Source organism: Prionailurus viverrinus, chromosome B3, assembly GCF_022837055.1.
Source record: "Prionailurus viverrinus isolate Anna chromosome B3, UM_Priviv_1.0, whole genome shotgun sequence".
Taxonomy (NCBI): domain Eukaryota; kingdom Metazoa; phylum Chordata; class Mammalia; order Carnivora; family Felidae; genus Prionailurus; species Prionailurus viverrinus.
The window spans coordinates 36,281,224-36,287,223 of record NC_062566.1 but is presented as its reverse complement, the minus strand read 5'-3'; positions in this window follow the sequence as shown (position 1 = coordinate 36,287,223).

Genomic DNA, 6,000 nt, shown 5'->3' with positions numbered 1-6,000 from the left:
GGAGGGGGCGGTGGGGGAAGGATAGACAGTGAAGGGAGCCCTTAATGACACAGACAACACAAGGCCAAGTAGGTTTGGAGCAGATGGGAGCAGAAGCCGTCAGTGCTGCCTGTGTCATGTAGCATAAGAGGCTCCTCTGAATGGGAAGGGAGGCCCATGCTGAGAGGTGGGAGAGAAACCTAGTGAAAGGAGGCTTTGTTTTATTTAAAGGTGGGTCAGACTTGGCATCTTAATAAAATTCAGAGGAGAGAAAGGGAATCGCCATCAGAGCTGTGTCTGGGGACAAATGCACAGAGCAGGGAGCCTCACTGCCAAGCAAGGAGGCGTGGGGAAGGAAGACAGGGTGGGGCAGAGAATATAGGTCACCTGCTTGGTAATTAAAGTGTTCTCAAATAGAGATACCTGGTTTTCCTATTTTGAGTCAAGTGGTTTAGAGAAGAGGTGTGGAGACGAGTCTGTACTTCCCTACTTCCCCATGCATTATTTCCCCAAAGAATCTCTGGGCTTCAGAGTCTAGAGCATGACACTTTGAGCTGGAGGGACCTCAGCATTCAATATGAGTACTGAGTGACAGATTAAATGAGAAGTGGGAATGATAGAAAGTGTCACGGATAGGTATTTGTAACTTTGAACTCTTTCCAGAAGACTTTCATTCTGAGTGCATCTATAGCTGGGAACCATAAAGAAAATAAAGAATACCTTTGCAGCTTAAAGTTTAAAAACCAAGAGATGATAATGAAATCTGCTAAGGATGGGACCAGGAAGTGATTGAAGAGAGAGCATGGTGATGGAGGAGTGTCCGTTGCTGAGCATGGTTACGGCCCAAATGGGAGTGGAAACCATGGATTTTGAGGGACATCAGGTCCCAAAGTGGTGGAATTTTCTCCACAGCAGCCTAGGGGAGCAGGAGGAAAGGGGAAGATGATGGTGATCCCTCCTGGAGCAAAGAAGAACAGACCTTTGCTGCAATTGTCATGCACCTGAACTGAATGCCCTGTCTTTGGAGACACTGGCTAAGTGTCTTGGGGAGAGACGCTCCATGACTGGGGAGAGTCGGGCCCGAGCTGAGAGTTAGAAATGGGTGAGAACCACTCATCCGTGTCTACTGGCCATGGGAAGGGTGTGTGCGTCATCTGCCAACGTCTTGTGGCACCAGATGTGTGGTTGATTTTGGCGCTCTCTGCCAAACGGTCAACTCTCCGAAGTGGTACGTCTTTGGCACTCCATGGTCCCCAGCAAAGATTTGGGCTCGAAATAGGCACCAGATAGATCAAGGTTGAATGATCTCCAACTGCAGGTTCTGCCACCTGGCACTCCCAGTGTTCTCTGAGAGGATTCCCGCTCGCTTTCCTGTTTATGTCCTAGCGCTTCACAACAACGCCCGACCCCTGACAGAAACTGCCCCCAAACATGCTCATGCTCTTTGCTTCCTCAGTTCTGTGCGGCCCAGGCCTAAGGAGCCTTTTGTTAATGGTGGGCTTTGTACCTGACATGCCCTGTCTGGGTTCCCATCCCTCTCTTCAGTCTCAGAATTACACCTGTCTGAATGGGAGTGGAAGTAGATGGAGATGGAAGGCACTGGTAAACGTGTCAGAACATTCACAGGGGATTCCTGTAGACACGTCTAGAAACCAAGTCCATGAAGAAGCCTGTGCAAAGGGGCCCATCTTAGCAAGGTGTATGGTTGTAAAAATTGAAATCAATCTCTGTACAGCAGGAAGGGATTAAATGAATTATGGTACATAATACGATTGGGTGTGCAGTCATTGGAGATGATACATAGCTATATTCATTGACAAGGAAAACGTTTTTAAGTGAAAAAAGTAGGCTATAGAATTACATGTATAGTGTGGTGTAAGTTTATATAAAACTATATATATGGAACGAATGTTGATTGAATTGTTAACTATGGTTGCCCTAGCAGGATGGAATTCTGCATTATTTAAAATTTTCACAGTATTTTATGTTGCTTGGAATTTCTATGTATTTTTATGATCATAAAAATTAAATAAAGTGTTTTCATTATGGGGAAAAAAATGCAGTGCATCCTTTGAGGCCTACCCTCTATGTACCTTCTCTGGGAAGCTTTCTTTGATGCACTTTCCATTCTACCCCCAGACTGGAATGGGAGACCACCCCCTCTGTCGCTCTGTCATCCTCTTAAACCTCTGGTCTTTCTCACCCTATGTGCATTGTTATCTCTGAGATGATCTCATTAGCCTCTGGGGTTCTGAACTCCTTCAGATCATGGACTGTATTGTTCCTACCTATCTCCATGCTCCCTTCCACCCACAAAGGCAGCCTAAGGGGGCAATGGCTGCCATTCAGCTCTGGTGATTATTGTTTTAGGAGCCTGTGGGCCCAGATCTTGGGGGTTTTGAAGACATTCAGAAATCAGGCTTGATCTGGGGTTTGGTAGGCCGTGCTGTGGTTGGCAGGAATGGTGCTCCATCTTCCAGGGGAGGCCTGCAGGCTGGGAGGTGATAGCCACCTGCCCCAAGGCTTGCGTCAGCCAAGATTCCTCCCCTTTGCCCTCCTCGGTTGTGGAAATGCCCCTCTGGCTATGATGGCCAAACCTCTGGGGCAGAAAACACCACTCACCCCCAAGGCTGGTCCCAGGGAGCCAGGTGCACAGCCTCCATAGGATGCATTTTGGGTCCAGAAAAATCACAGAAAAACCATTCAATCTGAGTTAGGACCTTTCCCTAAAGGGATGTGACCATTGTTTCCAAATCACTGCCCCCCTCCTAGCTTCAGAGGTCTCAGCTTCCTCTTCCATTTTGAGTGGCAGCAGTGATGACCACAGGGGCCCAACCAGCAGGTCTCCCCACAGCCTCACCAGAAATAATAAGGCACCTGGCAGGTGGAACAAGTGTGGGGGCAGGATAACCCCTTCCCACCGAGGGGCCTAAGGATAAGGGCTGTCATGTGTTAAACACCTACTTTGTGCCTCTGGGCTCTGAAACATATCTGGCACCAGAGAACTTCCAGGTAGTAAAAGACTGAGGCTTTGAGAAATTAAGCAATTTGCCCAAGGTCACCCCCCGCACCCCCCCCCCCCCCCCACCGCCGGGAGAGCTCTGAGGTTAAAACTTGAACCCAATCTGCTTGACTCAGCTTGTCTGCCACACCATGTCTCACACATTCTAGACAGGGATGGACAAGAGGAACCTAGATATTAACCCACTAAGTTGTTTTCTTAAAGACTTGAATAAATTCACACAAGAGACCTGTTAAGGACATGTCACCCACCTGGCCTCATAGGCTTGTGAGCTTCTCTGACCCCTGTGAGATCCTCTCTCCCCAAACAGGCACAGTGCGTGGCCCAGTTGGGGAGCAGGAGCAGAATCTGGAAGACAGGAGCAGTTTGGGTGAGTACCTGGGGACCTTTTGCAGCAGAGACTAAAACCTCCACTTGCTGAGAGACCTGAGACAGAACCCAGAGCTAGAATGGGAGGTGGGAGCATCTCAGTTCCAGACCTCAGGGCCTGGGGTTGCAGCCCCTCCCGGCCTCTGGCCTGGCTTTCCACTTGGCCTCAGTTCTTGGTCTCACAACTCTTCACAGTAAACCCCAGTGACCTGAGGGTTCCTGAGCACATCTTTGTTCCTTGAACCTCAGTGCTGGGCACATGAGGGGGGCCGAGTGGTTGGTTCCCTGACATAGTCATTCTAGGGGTGTTGGGAGTCGCTGTAGCGCCAGAAAAAAAATCTCCTTGGGAAGCTGTGCAGCCTTGGATGGCAGGTGGCTGGGGTGGCCTCTGCCAGCTCCCTTTGCTCCATCCCTGTGTCATGTCTGAAGCAACTGAGCTGTCCTTGTCATCTGGAAGGGGGGACACTGCTGGCTGGAGCCCCAGGGCTAGAGCCTGTATGTCCCCTGAGAAGCTGGTTACCAGCCTACCCTGAGCCAAACTTTGCTTTTGGGGCTCTGGCGGGACCTGTTTGTCAAAGGTGCCTTCCTAACACAACCTTCCCCCAGAGGCTCACTTCTCCTTCCTCACACCTCAGTTTCCTCATCTATAAAATGAAGAGTTTAGACTTCTCAATAATTTAAGATGTTTGAGAAGAACTATTTTCTCAGACATCTACACCAAAGTTCAGTATTCAACATAAAGGTACTGTGTTGTGTTTTTTTAACATTTATTTATTTATTTATTTATTATTTACTTATTTATTTAATTTTGAGAGAGAGTGAGCCTGAGTTAGGGAGAGGCAAAGAGAAAGAGAGAATTCCAAGCAGTGTCAGTGCAGAACCCGACCACGTGGGGCTCAAACTCATGAACCATGAGATCATGACCTGCACTGAAATCAAGAGGGGGATGCTTAACCGACTGAGCCACCTAGGTACCCCGGTATTTCGTCTTATTTTATTATTCAAAATTGATAAGATGTACTCATTAAAAAGGCAATCAGTAAGAAGTCAGAAGCTGTTAGGATGAACAGGATAGTTGCTAATTTACACCAAACTCTGCTTCCAGTTGATTCTACCTTTTTTTTGGTTGCACAATATGGACAAGATCAGGAAAATTATGATCACAGAGTTAGTAGTTAAAATAGTTCATTTTTTAAGCTTAGCCTGCAATCTCAGGATACTGAAAGAGGAATAGTAAAGTTGTGTTATTTTAAAGTTGAATCGGCAGCAATATATTAGGTTGGACCATATATAATTGCCAACAACCCGCCGTTTTGACTTAGGGCAAATTCTTTTCATTCAGTAAATAATAATAGCTGACATTTATTTACTGTGTGCCAGGCCCACGCACTTTGGAAGCATGATCTTTCAATCCACACACAGCGCTCTGCTCTGCTGATAAGGACCCTGAGCGCGGGGAGCTGTCTGAGCTTGCCCGGGTGACCTTAGCCTCTGGGTGACGCCATCCTGGCGACCTTGCTCTGGCAGTGCTAGGTTGTTGGGCCCCCCTCGGTCTAGTCTGCCTCCTCCCGCCGGCCAGGCCAGGTCGAGTCCGGCGGGAAGAATCCAGCTTCTGTGCCTTGGCGGCGCCCACAAGCCCAGGAGCTGTTTCTTTCTTAAACGGGTTAACCACCTCCTGAGCAGCGTCCAGCCTGCCTAGTGAACGCGGCTTTGCGTGCCTGTGCGGAGGGCCACCAGGGCCAGGGCCCAGCCACCGCGGGAGCTGTGGTCCGTCCCACCTGCCCCGCCCCCACCCAGAGAGGCCCACCAAATCGAGCCCAAGAGAGGAACACCTTTGCCCCCAGCCCTTGCTGCCCTCTGCTTGGCCACCATCCTCGTCTCCAAGAGCTGGCGTGGGAGTCAAGAGACTGGTGTCTACAACGTGGTCCCCAACCCGGAGCAGCACTGGTACAGGGGAAGTTGTGAAAACCCGCACACGATGAGGCTCCACGCCAGGCCCAAGCACTCAGGAAACTGGGCTCAGAGCCCTATTTGAGATTTAACAGGACTTGTAGGTGATGATGATGCCTGCGGAGGTTGGAGAACCACCGCTCTATAATCTGATCTGGAAATACTTTGGCCAAGTTGGTGTGTGACCGACCAGTACTTTTAAGCCCCTTCCCTTAGAAACTTGGAAATTAAAGTCATGTGTTAGAGAGTGATGGAGAAAAGACAGAGGCTTGCACACTAAAACTCATTCTAAAAACAAGTCACTTTGAGGGTCTACACACCTGTCACATAGTGGGTGGGACTCAGCTCAGTGTTCATAGACTGAGTGGGCCAGTGCTTACAGCATACAGAAAATAAGTTTTCCTTCGATTATAACAAGTGCTTTGGAGTTTACATTATGTCACGTATTCCCCTTTACAGGAAAATATTCTCCATAGCTTGTTTTATCTCCCTAAAGACATCCCCAAATGTCTGCAAGCCAAGGATCTTGTTTTTCTTCATTTGGATCTTCACTCATGGCCACGGAACACTGAAGAATCAGGAGCTGCAGGTTTCCTACCAGATGTTTTATAAGTCAGGTGCATCAAATCTCCCTGTATAACTGGTGCTGGGAATCCATTAATTTGAGGCATCTCAGGAAC